At 48.4% G+C, this 20164-nt stretch overlaps 1 protein-coding gene across 1 annotated transcript in view; it reads right to left on the bottom strand.

The window, feature by feature from the left end:
• Nucleotides 1–20164, bottom strand: part of LOC144120686 (uncharacterized) — a 396463-nt gene that overhangs the window by 152116 nt on the left and 224183 nt on the right. The window lies entirely within an intron of this gene.

Here is a 20164-nt window from a genome sequence, read left to right as displayed (position 1 = left end):
TCCTTTATCCTTTCCCTTAGGGCGCGGTTCAGGGGTCCAACGATATATGAGGCAGATACTGCGACATTTCCTTTCCCCCAAAACCAAATATTATTATTATTATTATTATTATTATTATTATTATTATTATTATTATTATTATTATTATTATTATTATTATTATTGTTATTATTATTGTTATTATCAGAGCCCCTGAAAGTATTGAGGGACTCTGTTATTATTATGGCTTAGCTCTGGTTACACCTGTTGTGACGCAATAGCTACAGCTGGCCGAGTGAAACTTGGTCACATGACCAACCACATGATCAGCCACGGCGCCGCGCCGCCGGCAACTGCTCCGCTCCACATGACAGCATGGTGGCGGCGGCGCCACGCTGAAGGCTCGAAATGCTACCGGAATGTAGCTAGGGGGCAGCATGACGTCACGCGCCAAGCCTCTGCAAGCCATCCTCCTCTGACGCCGCTGCCGAAGCCCCTTTTTTTGCACGGACTCCTGGAGAATAGGCCCTGCACAGTTTCCAGACTGCCAACCAACTTGGATCGCGGTGCTTTTTAGTCTGGCGCAACACGAGAGAGCGAAACCGAAATCCGGCTAAGAGTTACCGCTGCCTTGTCATGTGAGGGCCTATTTCCCATGATGCTTTCCATTATATTTTTGATGACTAGGCTTCAAGATTATGTCATCACGCTCCCTCCTAGTTTTTTTTTTCTTCTTGGGCAAATGGTTCTCGTGTTTTTTCACAAGCTTGTGGGCGCCAAGATCGCTATTTTCGATTTTGCGCGAATAAAAATGTTTTATAAATCTAAATTGAATGTTGAAATACACTTTTTTTGAGTGATAAGAGGTGTTTAGTTAATTGAAGGCCGGATGCGTTGTCTTGAAAGGCACTGCCTCGCAGTTTTGTAATGCTCTGGTAACACTGATACCGCTGAAGTGATACCAACACTCATACCACTGGAGTGGAGCGACTTGAGTGGTTTTGAAGTTTGAGTGTTTTTGGTGCATCCAGTCGGGCATTTCGGTTCAACTAAACCGATGGGCGCAGCTCACGTGTGTTCTGACGACTACATGCCGGCTTTCACAAAGGCAGGCGACCTTGCTGTGAATCGGTTTACTACGGTTAGTACGCAGTGCTTTTTTGTGTGCCGAAGTCCGTTGGCGGTTATTTTGGACTGCCGATCCGCCCTCTACGGAGCAGGTGTGCGGATATGCGTGCGACACTTTATCTGTGCGAGCGGTGCGGGGTGATGAGTTGGGTGTGAGATCGTCAGGAGTGAGTGGGCGGCACCGCCTTTTTCCCGCCACCACCTTTTCTGCCATGGGGCGTCGTGGTCAGACGAAGGAAACCGCTGAGGAAGACTCTGCGATCAATGAGTGGGTGCGGTGTACGACATGCAAATCGTGGCTCGTCTTGGAGGACACGCCGTATGACACCGTACACGGGAAGACCCTGCTTTCAAGTGCTACCAGGGCATAAGGATGAACGTTTTGCGAGATGAGCTCACTACCTACGCTGCTAAAGCGAAGGTAAACTGGAAGCTGGAGATCGCCAAACCTCAAGGCGCGGTTGGACGCCGAACTCACCGCGAATGAGGCGGAAAGAAGAGGCCTGAAAACGGAGCTTGAGGCGGAGAGAAGAGGACTGCTCTGGAAGAACAAGTGGGTGAACTAAGGCAGACGCTGAGCGAGCTGTTTTCGGGGACAACTCGTGCGCGGAAGCCAGCCGCTGTCGAAACAATGGCCGGGAATCGGTGGGCACCCTAAAGGAGCAAACGCCAGGACAGCCCACGCCAGAGCCACGCAGAAGTGGAAAAGAGAATACAAGTGAAAGTGAAGAGGAGGAGGCCAGCAGCTTAGCCGATACTACGCAACCTGTCACAACAGGAAGTACTCAAACAGTGACAAAATATTTCCAGCAGCAGCGCCACCAAGCACTTGAAGTACGAAGCTCAGAGTATAGATCCCAGACAAAAGGGGAGAAACATGGGAACCCACTTGGACAGGGAAGGAGAGGCCGAAGTGTCTTCCTATACAGGGATCACAACGCCTACCTTATGAAGTCCGCTATACTATAGGCTTCAAACTGGCACAAGAGAGTGCACATCAGGACAGAGACAGACGCAACCCTCCAAAAGGCGTGTGAGGCCCTGAATAATGCAGCAGGTGCCTGGCAGGTGCAGGAGGCCCTGGTGGTACTGCATGGTTTAATAAATGGTACAAGAAAGGAGGATTGGCCAGCCGAGGAAGCCTTTCAGAAAGTGACATTCCACCTGGATACGTGGTAGCAGCGGGCTCCACAGCACCGCGACCACCCCCACTGGGCTTGCAGTGTGGAGCGAAGGAATGAAGAACGCATGCAAGGGCCTCGGGCATCGAGTGGAGTTCATACCAACAACATCGGCGTTTGAACAGCAACAGGACATGTTGTACAGCGAGCGAACAGCAAATGAACTTGGGCGGTGACTCAGGCGCAGAGCCTGCTCTTATTTAGGGATCCACCGTTCCAACAAAGCCAGAAGAGGGCCCAAGCCAGGAATACACCCTGCAACCCCCTTTATAGAGGCCCTGGGCCAGACGCTCACCAAACCGATTGGGCTCACCAAACCGATTGAAAGGGAGAAACAGGTTGTGGGGAGGCAACCCCTAGAAGAAAATGCTGAGCAGCACAGTGAGCAGGGAAAAAGGGTGGCGGTTGGAAGAGTAGACCCTGTTGGGCATAAAGGGGATGTTACTAAACTTCACACACAGCGAAGAAAGAGAAGACAACGACAGAGCAGAGGCATAAGTAAAGGCAAAGGATTTTTTACCTAAACATGCAAGGGGGTCGACGGGAGCAAAAGTGGGAAGAACTTTACAACAATCTACAGAAGCAAGAAATCACAGTCGCAGAGCTTATCAAAACCCGTCTACACAATGAAGAAACCCCACCACAAAACAGACTATATATGGGAATTATGCGAACGTATGCGCTAAGAGCGACACAAGACAATACACACACGACACAAGCGCATATATGGGAAGACAAACCGCCTGGATGGAGAAAGGGGTGGTGGCCTAGGCTTTCTGTACGGGGTTGGTTCCAATTGGGAGAGGATTCCAGGGAAATGTCAGGAACACATGTGGCTGACAGGAAATTTGGGCACCCGCAAGACAGCACTGGGCCTGGCCTACCTATGGACAGGACAGGGGGCGTATCAGAAACACTCATACTCTGAGGTGCATAGAGACCGATATGGCTGCCATAAGCAATATGCCAGTTTTTATTGTAGGCGACTTCAATGCCCATATCGAGGATCTGAGTTGTGTGACGGACAGAGTGGACGGATTGCTCCTGGACTGGTCCCAAAGACAAGACAGTGGTTGTCAATACCGCAGACAAGTGTAGGGGGAAGACAGCTTGGACCATGCACAAGAAGACCAGGAGCATAGACTACTGCTTAATAGCGCATGCCCTTCTGCCTCAGCTTCAAGAGATGGTGATTGATGAAGGCTCCCAAAGCATCGGAAGCGACCACAACAGTTTTGTGCTGTCATTTGGAAGGGAGGGACACACACAAGTTGACAGGACACACCCAGAACATCGGAATGATTTGACACCGACAGAAATTGAAGATGTTGTGGCACTGCTGGAGAGTGAAGCTGAGGGTGTAGATGGGCAATCATACGAATACTTAGAACTCGGGATAAAAAAGGCAATAGCTTCAGTAAAAGCTAGCCGGCCAATCCAGAAGTACTCCAGAAGACATAGGCTCCGCGGGTTCCCGAGCATCCGCAGGGACATCCCCGCAAGGGGATGATGGTGAACTGTGCATCACCACGGACCCGAGCACCCGCGCCTCGCCGTGCGTGGCATCGCCGTGTCCGGGGAAAAGGGGATCCTGGTGGTTGAGCCGATGCCGAGCGTTTGGACCCTTAAGGCCCCTCGGCGGAGGCAACACACCACTTTGGCCCCAGCTTCCTGTAGACGGCACCTCCGGCCTGACCCGACCGGGGGAAATCGGCAGTCGTCTTTTACTTATCCTCCCCTCCATCTTTTACTTTCCTATCATCTTTCTTACAACTCTCCTGTCTCCTCCTCCTTCCTTGGTTTTTTCCTTTTTCCTGGCGGCTAGGGTTAACCCTGTGTGGCGAACTATCCTGGGTTTCGTCATATTCGGTTATAGCAATGGTGTACAGCTGGCGTGGGCAGGACTTGTTTTCAAGTTCCTGTCCTGTCCCCTAGTTGGGCTCCATGGTGGGCGGCTGGCACCAAGGCCGAAGAACAAAATTTTTTATGGCTTCCTCCCTGCTTAATAATGATCGCCCTCTGAAAAGAGGACGGACCGATGTCACAACACAGTTTTTCAGCAAAAAGAAGACAACTTTTCCGAAGTACCACATCGTCCACAGTAAAGAAACAGAAAAGCCAGCCAGACAAATATCCCCGTTCCTTGTTTCAAGAGTTCTTACAGAATCCCTGGGCCCTCAGTACAAAGTCACAAAGTTGGCTTGTGGTGACCTCCTCCTCGAACTGCTCGACATAACTCAGATTTCAAAGCTTGCAAACATAGAAACTTTTGGCGATATTCCTTTCTCTGTTACACCGCACAGATCATTGAACACAGTACGTGGTGTCATCTCAGATAATGATTTCCTGCACCTAACAGAGGAAGAGATGCTTGAAGGACTGAACCCTCAGAATGTTACCAGCGTCCACAGAATTACAATCCGCAAAGACAACAAAGAGATTCCGACAAAACACCTGGTCCTGACGTTTGCCTCATGCACCCTACCCGAGTCAATCGAGGTAGGCTATGCAAAAATCTCCGTTCGCCCTTATATCCCCAACCCTAGACGCTGTTTCAAATGCCAGAAGTTCGGTCACGGCTCCCAGAGCTGCCGCGGCCGCAAAACCTGTGCTAAATGTGCCTCCAATGACCACCAATCAGACGGCTGCGACGCCGCGCCACGCTGTGCAAACTGCGAAGGCGAGCACGCTGCTTACTCAAGGTCTTGTCCTGCCTGGAAAAAAGAAAAGGAAATCATTACAATAAAGACAAAAGATAATATCACTTTTAAAGAGGCAAGAAAGCGTTATGCAATGTCGCAAGGCACTTTCTCCTTAACACCCCACACAAACTTCGCCGATGTGGTGCGCGGGCGCGGCGCATCACACCGGTCTCAGGCACCTGTTCAGTTCACACCTAGTGAGGCTGAGGCAGGGCCATCCGCGCCCCTGGCAGATGCAGCGAGAGCTGCTATGCCACCCCCAACAACGGGCCGGCCGTCCTCCAAGTCGGCAGCCCGCAAGGCTTCCCCCGTTCGGGAGAAGTCTACCACCCCCCTGCCCGCGGGTTCCCCGCGGAACTCCAGCGCCTCCATGGAGGCGATGGATACAAGTCAAAGCTCGCCTCGGTCGCAACGGCGACGGGGCTCTCTTGACCGGAAAAAAGAAAAAACCACGATAACAGGCCCTCAACAAGGAGGGACCTGAGGTCTCAAAACACTCCTCCTTAAAATAATCATGGCGTTCCTTATCCACTGGAACTGCCGTGGAATTTTAAATAACTACAGCGATGCAACAGATCTCCTACGCTCTATGTCTCCTGTAGCACTGTGCCTTCAGGAGACCAATTTGGGACCTTTACAAAAAAATATTTTTAAGAATTACAAAGTCTTTCGCCGTGACCGTGAGCAGGCAGAAAGGCTCTCTGGAGGTGTTGCTGTCGTTGTTAAGAGCGGTGTTGCAACACGTGAAATCCAGCTGCAGACGAATTATGAAGCCATTGCAGTCACCGTCATTAGCTTTAAAACAATTACCATATGTTCAGTATACCTTCAGCCACACCTCACAGTAACACTTCATGACCTAGAATCACTTTTTAATCAGCTACCAGAGCCATATCTGGTAGTTGGGGATTTTAATGCACACTCCCCTTTCTGGGGGAGTGAACAGACAGACACTAGGGGTCGTATATTAGAAGATTTTATTCTGTGCAATAATGTTTGCCTACTCAATACAGGCAAACCCACATATTGCTCTCCAGCCTCAGGAAAAATGAGTTGCATAGATTTATCTTTTAGCTCTTCTTCCGTTTTTACCGATTTTAAGTGGGATGTTCTCGATAACCCGTACGGAAGCGATCATCTTCCGGTAGTGATTAACTTTTCATCGCCACCATCAGTCATCCCTAGTAAACCACGCCGTTGGAAACTACACCTAGCCGACTGGCAACTATTTAGAGAAAATGCTAGCCTGGAGAAATTATTTTCAAACAGTCTTAACGTTGACGAACTGAATGAAATTTTTACAAGCTGCATTATTGATGCTGCGTGCCAAGCTATTCCGCAATCGTCAGGAATAGTACGACAAAACAACAAGGTATGGTACACGCAGGAATGCCGGGAAGCAAAAAAGAAGTAAAATAAAGCTTGGGGAGTTTTTCGAAGGTACCCAACTCAAGATAACCTCATCAACTTTAAAAAGACGAGAGCAAAAGCTCGGTACATCCGCCGAAATGCCGAAAGAACATCATGGAGAAGCTACGTATCATGCATAAATAGTTCAGTTACGTCCAAAAAAATGTGGGAACAAGTCCACAAGTTTAACAGAAGCTTTTCTCCTTACACAATTCCTTTCTTAACAGCTCCAGGTACACAGACAAATATAGAGGAACAGGCAAACATCTTGGGAGAACATTTCTCAAACATTTCTAGTTCTTCACACTACACAGAAACATTTTTAAAGCATAAACATGCAGTGGAGAAACATAGACTTCCAACAACGGGCTGCACAAAAGAACCGTACAATGGTTTAATAACACTCCAAGAAATAAACGAAGTTCTCTCGGCCGGAAAAAAGACAGCACCTGGCCCTGACAATATACATTACAAAATGCTAGCACATCTTTCCCAGCCATCTGTGGAGGCGCTCTTGAAGTTTTTTAACCAAGTGTGGGTGCTCGGAAGATTGCCGAAAGCCTGGAAGAAAGCAGTTATTGTACCATTCCTGAAATCTGGAAAACAACCAACATCCCCTACTAGTTACAGGCCGATAGCCCTTACCAGCTGCCTTGCCAAATCATTCGAAAGTGTGCTGAATAAAAGACTAACTTTTCTGATTGAATCTCTTGAGCTTATTGACATCCATCAGTGCGGTTTTAAGAAAGCATGCTCAACAACAGACCACTTAACTCGCCTGGAAAATACTGTCCGAGAGGCTTTTATACACAGACAGCACTGTCTTGCCGTCTTTTTTGACCTCGAGAAAGCATACGACACCACCTGGAGGTTCGGCATCCTTCGTGACTTAGCAGATCTTGGCATCCGTGGCAGGATGTTGAACTGCCTGAAGGACTTCCTTTCCGACCGCTCATTTCAAGTGCGCCTAGGATCAACCGTGTCCAGGGGCTTCGTTCAAGAGAACGGGGTTCCTCAGGGGCGTATTTTGAGCACGACATTGTTTGTTATTAAAGTAAATTCCATAGCCAAAGTAATACCGAAGGCCATTATGTATTCCGTCTATGTTGACGATCTGCAAATAACCTGCACATCCTCAAACCTGGTAACATGCGAGAGACAAATACAGCTGACAATGGATAAACTGGTGACCTGGGCAGACGAGAACGGTTTCCAGTTTTCCACACAGAAAACCGTGGCCATTCTTTTCTCTATTAAGCGAGGCTTACAGGCTGACCCATTTATACACCTGAACAAAACACAGCTACCGGTGAAAAATGAGCACAAATTCCTAGGCGTAACCTTTGACAAAAAGCTCACTTTCCTGCCTCATATAAATGCACTGAAAAAGAAAGCCTCCCGATCCCTCAACATACTCAAAGTACTGTCACGAAAACATTGGGGTGCCGACAGGACATGCCTTCTAAAAATTTACCGCTCTGTAGTACGCTCTACCCTTGATTATGGATGTATAGTGTATGGGTCAGCGAGACCATCATACCTTAAACGACTAGATACAGTGCATAACTTGGGTTTGCGTCTCTCCACTGGTGCTTACAGGACATCACCCATTAACAGTCTTTATGTAGAAACCAACGAACCGTCACTCGAGGACCGAAGAACCATGCTCACGTGCTCGTACGTTTTAAAAATCTGTTCGCTTCCCAAACACCTATGTTACCCCATAGTCACAAAGTGCCCATCAAGAACACTTTTTAACAACAAACCACAAGCTATCAGGCCACTCCTCCTGCGTTTTGAAGAGATGTGTCAAAACCTCGGAGTACTGGACACTTTACCTGCCATTGCTCGAAGACGAGCTCCACTGCCTCCATGGCACAATTTTCCGGCAATCTGTGATTTTACCCTTACGCAGTTCCAAAAAAAACAAACTCCAAAACAACATATAGTACAGGAATTCCTTGCACTCGAAGAAAAATACAGTAGTTTTACGGACTTTTACACTGACGGTTCAAAAACGAATGTTTACGTAGGAAGCGCAGTGGTGCGAGGAAATTCGGAGACAGCAATGCGACTTCCACAGTGCGCATCCATCTTCAGCGCAGAATGTTACGCAGTATGTGTGGCAACAAAAAAAAATATTAAATGAGAACCTCAAAAACACTATTATTTACACAGACTCTTTAAGTGTACTTACAGCCCTCCACTCTAGAAACGCAGCCACTCCCATACTTGGGGACATCATACACAACATTGTAACAGCAACAGCTCGAGGACAAAACATTAAACTCTGCTGGGTCCCGAGCCACGTCGGAATAAAAGGAAATGAGAGAGCAGATTTGTGTGCCGCTCAAGCTCGGGGCAAGGAAATAAAAAAAGTAGATATAACCTTTAATGACTGCATGAAATTAGTTCAACAGAAATTAAGACAAAAATGCAGTCGCGTTGGAACAGCGAAGTGAATAATAAACTGCACTTTGTAAAACCAGTTTTGGGTGAATTTGAGTCATGTGTGCACCAGGAACGTTTTAAAGAAGTGGTTTTATGCCGTCTGCGAATAGGCCACACGCACCTCACGCACAACTTCCTGCTAACAAAACAAGATAAACCTGGTTGCGAGGAATGCGGAGAAGAACTTACTGTTAACCACATTCTATTCTCATGTGTGAAACTAGAAAAACTAAGAAAAAAGTACTTCACTCAATTTTACCATGAATACATTCCTTTCCACCCAACATTGCTCTTAGCTGATAATGCCATTGTTAACATACCCTCCGTTTTTAGCTTTTTAAAAGCAGCGGGCGTCCTCGAAAAACTGTAATTTTTGAACCACTGGTTCCCTTTATTACATGATACACCTCAGCCACTTTCTCATTCCTGAGAAGTAGGCTGAGGCTTTTTTGATTGGTTGGGAGCCTCAGGATCCTTGCCTAGCCAAGGATAGCCGCTAAGGCTGCCTGACCTTCTTTAAGGCTTTTACCATTAGCGATTTCCAAATTTCTTATCTTCTTTTACTAGGCAGCACAATGTTTTTAGGTCATCTACGCCATCGGCATTTTTTGATATTCGTAAACATTCTACAGAAAGCCAATTCTACACCTTGAGTTTGGCGCATGATGGCCTTAGCTGCCTATGTGCCATAAAACCCAACACAAACAAACAATTCTATATCTTGAGCTTGGCGCATGATGGTCTTAGCTGCCTATGTGCCATGAAACCCAACACAACTACTGTTCGTTGCCCGTCGCTAGAACTTAACGGTTGATCGTACTGTTCTAGGAGGCGGCAGTTTGCTTGATTATGTGATGGTGACAATGACAACAGCAACCCAAATAACACACAAGTGAAACTGGTTGATGAACAGTGCAAGCGATGCCGTGTAAGAAATGATTGAAAAGAGGACTTGTGAGTTAAAGTTGACGCATGTCTCAAACGGCTTAACTTTATAAAGTAATTGATTTTACGTGAAGTCTCAACCTAAGTCGGGATACGAACCCACGAACCTTCCTTGGGTGGCAAGTCAGGCACGCTGTAGCGACTAGTCCATGTAGCAACGTGACCTAGCTGAGGTACAAGGGAGGGGAGTTGATGTCGGCTTAGTTTGAAGCTTAGTAATGTGGTAATTAGTGGAGTGAAATAGACTTGCTAATTAGTTAGACACTAATTAGATGAACTTTATGTGCGTAAACTGCAATGTGGAGGAGTTCAAAGCCAAGAATATGGAAACTGTTGTGGCAGTTGTGATAAATGTGTGAATGTGAACAAATAACAGTGATTGTGCGGGAAGAGAAACTACTCAAGGGAACCATTAACCCTTCGACACGCTATGTACACAGTTGTGTACAAATCAGTCTCGCTGCTTTTTCTAAGGATGGGCTGCTCTTAGCAATGATTTTTCGTTTCAGGTGAATTTCGCATCTTTCACGGCGAAAATAGGCTAGTTTTTATGGCATTATGCAAACACAGTAAATAAAATTTCGCAAAACAGCGAGCGGTGTAGCATGTAGTCCGCCATTTTTGTGCTGACCCATTTTGCCGTCAGTTGTAACACTTTTTTTTTTCGCAATTTCAAGCGTAATGTGCCCTTCCGGAATAGAAATTATCTCCACGATTCTTCGGGTGTTTGCTTGAAAAGCCGCGGCATTTCGATGTTACCATTTTCATCAATTATGCCACTTCGTACAAAATTTTGCGCGTTCGTACGTTTTGCTACGTTTGGCTTCGCTTGGAAAATCTGCTCCGTCGCTCTGTACTATACCACTGGTTATCTGTATTATTAGTGTGCGCAAATGAGGGAGACGGAGTAGCTATAGGGAGGACATTGGCGAGCGAGCTCAGGAAAAAACAGATGACCTTAATTAAGCAACACCAAAGGATGAGTTTAGAGCATCGACGGTGAGGCAGAACTGTCACTGTGGAAAGTAATGAGCGACATCTGGAGCTGTAGCGTGGGGAAGATTGAGCAAGCACCAACTCACGGAGGACGCCTGAAAGCAGCTAGGAGGAAAAAATACACATAACGCTACATATATATATATATATATATATATATAGCAGCTAGGAGGAAAAAATACACATAACGCTACATATATATATATATATATATATATATATATATATATATATATATATATATATATATATATATATATTTATGAAGGGAGCTAACAGTCACCGAAACCAAGGTGCATAGGGGAACGTTATTTTTTTTTTTTTTTATGTGGTATGCTTATCAGTGGGATAATAATACTTGGATTAACAAATAGCTTAAAGAAAATTACTTATAAAGCAGCAGAAAAAACAACCATGCCGCCGGTGGGATCCGAACCCACGACCTCCGAATATCGCGTCCGGTGCTCTTACCAACTGAGCTACGGCGACGGCTGTCCAATCTGCTGCTCTCGTGGGTATTTAAGTTTACTAGGTGTAAGCGAGCCTTGAGAGTGTTCACCAGCGCCACCCTCGACCATAGCGGCGGACGTAGCACGTCCTGTAATACCGCGAGCGTGACGTAGAACGTCATCTAACGGCGAGGGCGGAAACTGTGCAAGAGCCCTCTTATGCTACCTATGGCCTCAACACTGCCAGAACCGAGACCCTCGTTAAGCTATTAGCAGACAAGTTAAATGAAATGAGGGGCCCGTTTGACAAATTTATGAAGGGAGCTAACAGTCACCGAAACCAAGGTGCATAGGGGAACGTTAATTTTTTTTTTTTTTTTAAGTGGTATGCTTATCAGTGGGATAATAATACTTGGATTAACAAATAGCTTAAAGAAAATTACTTATAAAGCAGCAGAAAAAACAACCATGCCGCCGGTGGGATCCGAACCCACGACCTCCGAATATCGCGTCCGGTGCTCTTACCAACTGAGCTACGGCGACGGCTGTCCAATCTGCTGCTCTCGTGGGTATTTAAGTTTACTAGGTGTAAGCGAGCCTTGAGAGTGTTCACCAGCGCCACCCTCGACCATAGCGGCGGACGTAGCACGTCCTGTAATACCGCGAGCGTGACGTAGAACGTCATCTAACGGCGAGGGCGGAAACTGTGCAAGAGCCCTCTTATGCTACCTATGGCCTCAACACTGCCAGAACCGAGACCCTCGTTAAGCTATTAGCAGACAAGTTAAATGAAATGAGGGGCCCGTTTGACAAATTTATGAAGGGAGCTAACAGTCACCGAAACCAAGGTGCATAGGGGAACGTTAATTTTTTTTTTTTTTATGTGGTATGCTTATCAGTGGGATAATAATACTTGGATTAACAAATATATATATATATATATATATATATATATATATATATATATATATATATATATATATATATATATATATATATATATATATATATATATATATAGGAAGCCAACAGCCTAGACGCCAATGCCATTAGCAATTTTAATAAGACAATTAAGTTGTCCGCAGCGTTGCACAACAGCAGCATTATACTCGGGGATCGTTTCCTGGAAACCCCGCCGCCGAAGAAATGTAAACGGCGTAGAACAGGTTCTGCAGAAGATCGAGACTTGTTTTCCGGAGGTACTCGTTGTGCATGGGGCCGCTCGCAGCGTCGATCGTTGGCTTGTAACGTCAGGAAAAGCTTTTTACGTCGATCATTTGATCATGGGACGGTGATATTGCTGTCAGCCACTGGTGGGATTAGCCTTGAGATTATTCTGCCAGCTATTGCTGCACTGAGCGACTCTCATAGATGTTATTTAAATGCGAGTTTTTGAGGCACGTATACTTGTGACCTGGCAGATCTACGCCGCCACGCGCACAAACACCTACAATGGTTGTCATCTGCTGCTGTCGCCATTTCGAGCCCAGACTAGCGCCTTCAAGGAATTTTAAAAGACGGAAAACTTCCCTCCTATATGACCGGTTTCTAAGGGGGTAAACTGTCTAGAAGTGAACGGTATGGTGATCCTGCCCTCTTGAAGGAAGCGAGCACGACGCAACGCATGAGGAACAAAGCGGAGACGATTCCAGACCCGTCTTGTGCTTCCACGCTGTGTTATTGCGGGCAGAACCCATGCGAATGCAGTTTTAAGCAGCCTTTCTTTTTCAAGTGCGTGCGAGTTGCTGCGTGGAGATCTCTTCTGTGCAGCTATAGGCGTGTCATTTCTAGATAGCTCGCTTGCACAGCAACACTCGGTTCATTCCGTCGCTGGAACACCGCGGTGTGGAACGCGTGCCAGGTTGCGCCGTGAGATGATGAGCCCGGGCATGCGCATGCACCGAGACCATGGCCGAGCAGGTGCTAGACGTGTCTCTATAGAGGGGCCTCGTCAGCCGTGCCACTTCATAGCCGACCAGCGCTTCCGACGCATTCAGCACGCGCACGTGCCCGATCGCCTGCGGTTTCAAGACCTGCACTTTAAAAAGACGGCGTGTGTTCCGCGCTCCGGGAATGCGACGAATGTCGTTCTGCACGAAGAAGATGCGAAAAAATTCAAAATCGAGACGCGCTCTTTTGCGGCAAAATCTTGCACCGTTGTCCTGCGCTCTAGCGCGATCGCGCGCAACGCAGCATAAGGCACATTTATTCAACCTCCGGTTAATCGAACAGCGAATGTCCCCCGGCTGCGTTTTGATACCTTTCCGAGCAAACGAGAACTTGAGCCGCAGCTGGCGTGTCGAAGTAGCGACACCACCGCGTTATTGAAGAGAGGAAGGACTCGGACAGAATGTGCGCAGAGCCATGCGCCGATTGCACTGTTGAGTGAGCGTCTTGTGATGCATGCATGACCCTTTGCTGTGAGCTCGCGGTTTTTCGCGGGTTGCCTTGCTCCGTCTTGATCGTCCGATGCGCTCAGCGCTTCTGGCCTGGAGGCCCATGCCGTGTCCCTGCGCGGATATCCGCCTCTTCTTTCTCAAAACCCGACCCATGAGCCGCACCGTTGGGCACGCAAGCAAACCCAGTTAGCCTCGGAAATTTTGAAAATGTTCGTTGCTCCAAGTGCAGAACGACTCGAACTTGAGTGCTTCCCGTGCTCGAGCACACCGGGGGAATGAGTTTGCCACTGCGCAGAGCGTTGTGACGCATCTCTTCCATTTCGCAGAAAGTTGCCGCATCCTTCTGACTTTCGTTCCCCTTGCTCTTTTTACGCTACACACTGCTCGTCCGGCTGGCGCCGTGGTAATTCTTTCCTGCTGTTTAAGTGGTGCGCGTTCTTCACTACTTCTCTGCAGGGCTCTGCGTGTTTTATGAGGATGCAAACGAAGCCTCGCATATAGCGGCACCGTTCTGGCTGCGGATAGCTCGGATTTCCATTTCAACCTCCCGCTTTCAGGAGACTTTACGGCCGGTCATTTCGTTCGCCCGGCAGCTGTTTTCTTCCCCGGCTAGAGCAGTATACCCCGACCTCGAGCGGGGTCGAAAGCCAGCCCCGGGGTTCGAGACGCGTCTGTCTCCACCGCGCAGACCCTCCCCAGCTGCAGCCTTTTCACCAACGTCCACCCGTCTCCCCCGCGAGCGTCTTTTCAAAGGCGCCCTGGCTGAGAGTACCTTACGAGCTCTTGTGCCCCCTCCCGCGGGACCCCACTGTCGTGTGGGCGCGTTTCCGTTGCGCCTTTCGAGGCGGTGTCGCATCGAGGCCATCGAACGGCGCCGTGCACCCAGGGGGAAGGGGGGGGGGGGGGGATTGAATTTCGGGGCGCGGGATGCCGATGACAAACCATTCTCGTGCCCCGCCTCCTGTCTGCACCGTCTATGTGCTGCATGTAGCACAGCTGGAACGCTCAGCTATAAATAGCTCGGAGGAGCTCGAATCCCAGCATTTAGCACTGAAATATTTGCTATGAGTAACTCGTACCCGCTTCTTCGATAGGTGCCTGCACTTCCGTACGGTGTGTTCCAATAGGCGGTCCGGAGCACGTTTCCTTGCTTCGCAAACCGAAAAGCATGCTTCAGTGGGCGATTTGGATTGAAATCCTATGTTCTTATTGGCCGAGACGGATTTTTTGCTCCTTCGCGGGTTCACTGCTCTCATCCGGATCACCGATTGGAATAAGCCATTAGAAAGCTCTGCAGTAAAGAAAAACTGGACGATAGCGTTAATGGGTTAATGCCCATATGTGCAGAATTGGTCATTCTCTACTTTACTTTCGCATGTCCCTGGTAGTCCTCATACCACTCCTGGCGCAGTGGTGCAGCGGTTAAGCGATGCGTGCACTGCCCTGCGATGGCAGGTGCTGCCACCGATGGGGCTGGTGAGACCCAGGTTGCGCTTCCCGAGAACCTCTCGCGACCAGTCATTATTTTCACTGCCACCTGCCACGATGGACAGTTCGCACAGAATCCGGTGGGCAGGTTGTGATGACGTCGCAAGGTCACGTGTCCTATGTGGCCCATCAACCTCCTAGGTTGCTTGTCTGGGGATTTTTCGTGGATTTTTCGCTCACGGCCAATGACGCCGACGATGGCGCCTGCTTTTAACGCTGTCGCGTTGAAAGTTAACTTAGAATGCACCAGTTGGATCTCGTTAGCGTCTATGTTTGACGCATTTCTGTTTGAATGCACGGTGTTCCATCGCAGAGATACGTATAAGAAGTAGCCAGCAGACCACCTCACCAATCACCCATTTGCTGATGACATTGCTAATTTCTGCTGAGCTCGGGTTAGGGCTTGCAGCGTGTGATTGAGGACCTTGACACGCAATGTACGATGGCAGGCTTGTAATTCTTTCGAAGAAAAAAGTAATCTGAACAATCTTGGAAGGGAACCACAAAGTAAGGTGTTGGACGTTGTAAGGGAGTATATGGTGACCGCAGATTAGCACCGCAAGAAATAAATGATCAAGTGGATAAAAGTTGTCTCAAATTCATTGTGCGGGCGTTGCAATGTGGCAGCGGTTTACCGATATCCCTGAAACGGAAAGTATGGAATACGGTCGAGCCGACTTATAACAGCCGCAGTTATAACGAACGCTCGTTTATTACGAACTAGGGTGAGCTGCCGTGAAAATATATATTCTATGGCTATGGCACTGCGTCTCAGATAAAACGAACGACCGTGGCCGCACCGCTCGGTTATAACGAACCAGGGGGTTATAACGAACGAGGAGGAGCGGAGGGCATAAGTGCATCCGCTCTGGAACCAGCAGTGAGGGTTCTCATTTAATATTTTCCTGTGTCAATGCGTTCGATTCTAGAAATAACAGCGAAGCCATAGACTGGGAAAGTTAAGAGATGCTCCCACGCTTTGTTTGTGCAGTTTTTTTTTTCTCAAACCCGTCCCCGTGACGGAGGAACACAGCCAAGCAGTGTACAAGCTACGCTGCTTCGTTGCACACGCCATGTTTCCACCCACTTTCGTGTCCACCCTGAAGCTCACCTGGATGAAAGTGAAGACCAGCCGCGTATTTAAACCCATGCGCTATATACATGACCGGTGATAGCCAACACTGCATGCGTTGCCACATGGGCGAGGGGATGGGCTATCCGTGGTAGAGGTTTCAAGAATAGGAAAAAAGATGTATCCTCGATATATGGGCAGCTGGTGGGAATGTATCTCTGTGCATCTCACGTATGCATCTCAGCATTTCACATGTGCATCTGCAAATCTTTTTTTTTTCTCAGATGCAGTCGTTTGAAATGGCAATTCGCCTGACCTTGTATATTTTACCTCGGTTCTATTCGCGCGTGCCTGCAGCTCGTGCAGCGCGCATATTCGGGGGCAAAAAGGGATGTTTGTGCAAAGTTTATTTAGGTTTTAAAAAAATCTGCTGGCAGCCAAGAAAAAAAAAACACTTGGTCAGAGTGAGCCATGAAGGCTCCTCAGGAAGCTACCGTAGCTTTTATGCAGTGCATAAAAGTGAAGTGGAATTTCACACTTCTTCGGTATTTTCAAATTGTTAGTGTTTAGTAGACCTGGCTACTTTTCCGGTCGTTGTTCCGTGGCCTTAATACATTCCTCTGGTATTTTGGCACAAGCCTGCCCGAAGAAATAGCTCTGATAACGTGAAATTTGATTAAAAAAAACTGCTCTAGGCAGGCATAATAAGCCCCGGAGGCACGTTATGTATAGCAGCTAGTAGGAGCCTTTGAATCGGTAGTGTTGAGAGTGCGTCTGTAGGCAGCTAAATATATTTGAGTGCAAACAATTCTGTTGAGCGAAATCCGTTTCAGTGCAAACACTCCTATCTACTAGTCACTTAGGCTAAATTAGTTCGCCCACTTCCTAACGCTATATATGCGGATATATTCCTGTCCTTGTGGGCCTCAGCGCATCCGGTTCGCTGGCACCGCTGGCAAGGTTCACGCTTGGACGGTCAACTCTCTTATCACGGACGGAGCCGACACTACAGAGAGCCTCTGGGTATCGGCGAGGCTGTTTGCTCACGTGTAGTATTGCTCTCTCCTCGTTGCCAGTTGGGCAAAGCTGCGCAACAGCAACGATCTCTCTTATCCGGTCCCCGCTCGCCGGTCTACCACTCCAACAGCCTGAACGATTTGGGCTTCGGAGAAATGCGACTCCCGTGCTGTTTTTCGGCCGCATACCGACGCTGAATTTTTGCGAAGTACTCGTTGTGCGGTTTTTTTTTTGTCCGCATTTGACCTGTTTGCGATTCGCCATTCACCTGATTGCGTTGAGCTACTTCAGCCCATGGGGTCGCTGGATCGGGTCCCAGTCACGGTGGCCGCATTTCGATGTAAGCGCTATGCGAAAACGGCCGTGTGATGAGCGATGTCGATGCACACGGTTAACATGTTCACTGCGCCATGGGTCGCCTGTGGGTCGCGTCATTTGTTCATGCTTCGCGGGCACCAGCCGTGGATCACACAATAAAGCCGTGGGACAGATTTTATTCTGCGGTCCTCTTTCGTAGACCTCACAATAAAACTTGACCCACGGCTTCATCATGTGACCCACTATTGGTGGCCGCGCAGCACGAATAAATGACGTCACGCACCGGTGACGCGCGACGCAGTGAACGCGTTAAGGAACCCCAGGTTCGAGATTAATCCGCAGACCTCGTAGCCCACGTTTTAGACGCCACATACTTTCCATGCCGCCACTATTCGGCGCTAATGGCTTTGTGCATTGATATCTGCACGAGCAGCGCTGTCGGGCTTCTGCAGCTTCGGTAACTAAAAGTGGCTTGCATCCCAACCTTGCAATTGATGATAACTTCGATATGGAAAGAGTGACGGTCGTTTCAGATAGCTTTTCCACTTTGAGCGGCTTACAACACGTAAGAAGAGTGCTGAAGCCCTGCTCTGCAACTTGCGAAAACCTTCATGCAGGGACAAAATCCAACAGTCCTGAGCGTGGCTCTGCTCCGCCATGCCATGTTGCCCAACTGCGTACAGTGTGTACGCGCGCGTAGCGCGGCCCCTTTGCTTCGTTGGCGCGTCTCGCTTCTTCGGTCCTTTCGTGCGTCTTCGGCGATATCTTGCATGCTCTATCTTGCAGCGCGCTTGTGCTCTCTCCCGCAATCTTGCAGCTCTCGCCTGTTGGACAACCGCAAGGTTGAGACTGCCCCATCGTTAGTGTCCCTAAGGACCACGAAATCTTATCATTGTACAATAAAAGTAAACGTATAGGACGTACTCTCCTGTCTGCAGGTGTTTGCAAGGTGCATAGTGCCTCGAATAGAGGGCATCTGCGTACATTCAGCTAGTCTCTTTTCCTTGTCGTCTCATAAATCATAAATGACATCAGAGATGGAAACATACGTTGCCGTGGTTGTTTTGCGAGTATCCACTGCCGCTTCGTTCCTTATTCATTCCCATGCAATCTTCATTGCGTGCCGCGCAGAGGAATGAACCAGTCGCGTCGCCAGGTTTATATTCGTTCCTCGTACTTTCGTGACGTCAGCGTTTCGTCTTTAAAAAAGAAATCCGTGTTATAGCATCTTTCTATTACGGCTGCCGCGCAGCCACCTTTTTCCTGTGCAAGTTTTTTTTTTTTTCACCCCTGAGTATATTGCGCCCTGTATAGTGCCGACATCATGCATATTTCATCGCACCCACCACTCGCTTCAAGTTTTCCGGCCTCGTGCCAGAGCTGTTAGCTGTTCCATGTGCCACAAAACAACTGAGACGGCCTCCTTTCAGAATGTGGCATCATATCTGCCCTTCATCGTTTGTTGAAAATTTAACGAGTAACCTTTGTAACTGGAGGCGTGTGACATCGCTACTTTCCATTTTTGTGCGTTCATTTCAGTTCGAACTGAAAAAAAAAAGGAAACGATAAACGTACGCCTAACTTTTTTTTTTTGAAATTCGGCTTTAACCGAGAAAAGTTAGCATCATTGAAGTGCACCCCACAGCTTGCTGGCGATTGAGTTCTAGTTTCAATCACTCACGAGAGATAATTGACGAGCGCGGAATATAGGATCCCGTGACAAAATGGAATCGTTGGATTAAATGTGCAGTTGTGTGCTCTGGGGAGCTTCGTTAATTCGTTACTTTAGACGGCGGTTAAGATAGCGTCTACACCGCTCATAAGAGGGGCTCAGTTTTGCTACATCGGAGAAAGCTTTGTGAGCCTTCTGACATTTGACGCTTGGATTTGGCTTTAGCGTTGACGCTGCGCCGTTGGTCGCCACAGCACGGCCGGACTGCACGCGCTACCCTCGAGACGGGCTGTGGCCGCAGCAGTTCGTTTCTCGGCAGTGTCGACAGGTGGCGCGTCGGTGTGGTTTAGTTTATCTCTGCAAGGATGATAGCGAAATGGTGAAAGCGTGCACAAACCGGCGTTGGCGAGCGAAGATCAGTGGAGGGAGAGGTCACAGTGCAACGCTGAGCTCCGTATGCATGCGCACTGGGCATAGTGCAGCAAAATCGCGGCTGTCGAATGTATTGCGGCGCACCAGAGTCGGCGCTGCTGCCTATTTATGCCTGTCTCACATGCAAACAGCGAAAACGCTCGCGATTTATGCCGTCGCTGCGCAGAAACCTGTTCCGAGCCGTCGCGTCGGCTCTAACGGCCAAAGCGACGAGGTTCCAACAAGTTGGAAATTCGCTTACTAGCTTGCATGTGAACCAGACTTTACTCTCTGATTTATTTTAGACGCACGCTGGATGCAGAGTAAGAGGCTCCGTCGCCTCATCAAGTTTGGTCCTAATAGCGCCTTCTTCTCACAGGCGGTCATCACCTATTTCGAGCCATTGCTTTGTCAAAGTGCACGCATGGTTTGTGTATCCGTAACAAGCCAGCGTCTCCGAAAAGTGTCACGTTCTGGCTGCCGCGGCGGTGATATGCTCCCATCACCGCCGCCCTCGCGTGGACTACAAAATTCGAAGCCCCCTGG

The sequence above is a fragment of the Amblyomma americanum genome, chromosome 1 (assembly GCF_052857255.1).
Source record: "Amblyomma americanum isolate KBUSLIRL-KWMA chromosome 1, ASM5285725v1, whole genome shotgun sequence".
Lineage (NCBI taxonomy): Eukaryota > Metazoa > Arthropoda > Arachnida > Ixodida > Ixodidae > Amblyomma > Amblyomma americanum.
This window is presented reverse-complemented; position numbering and strand designations above follow the sequence as displayed.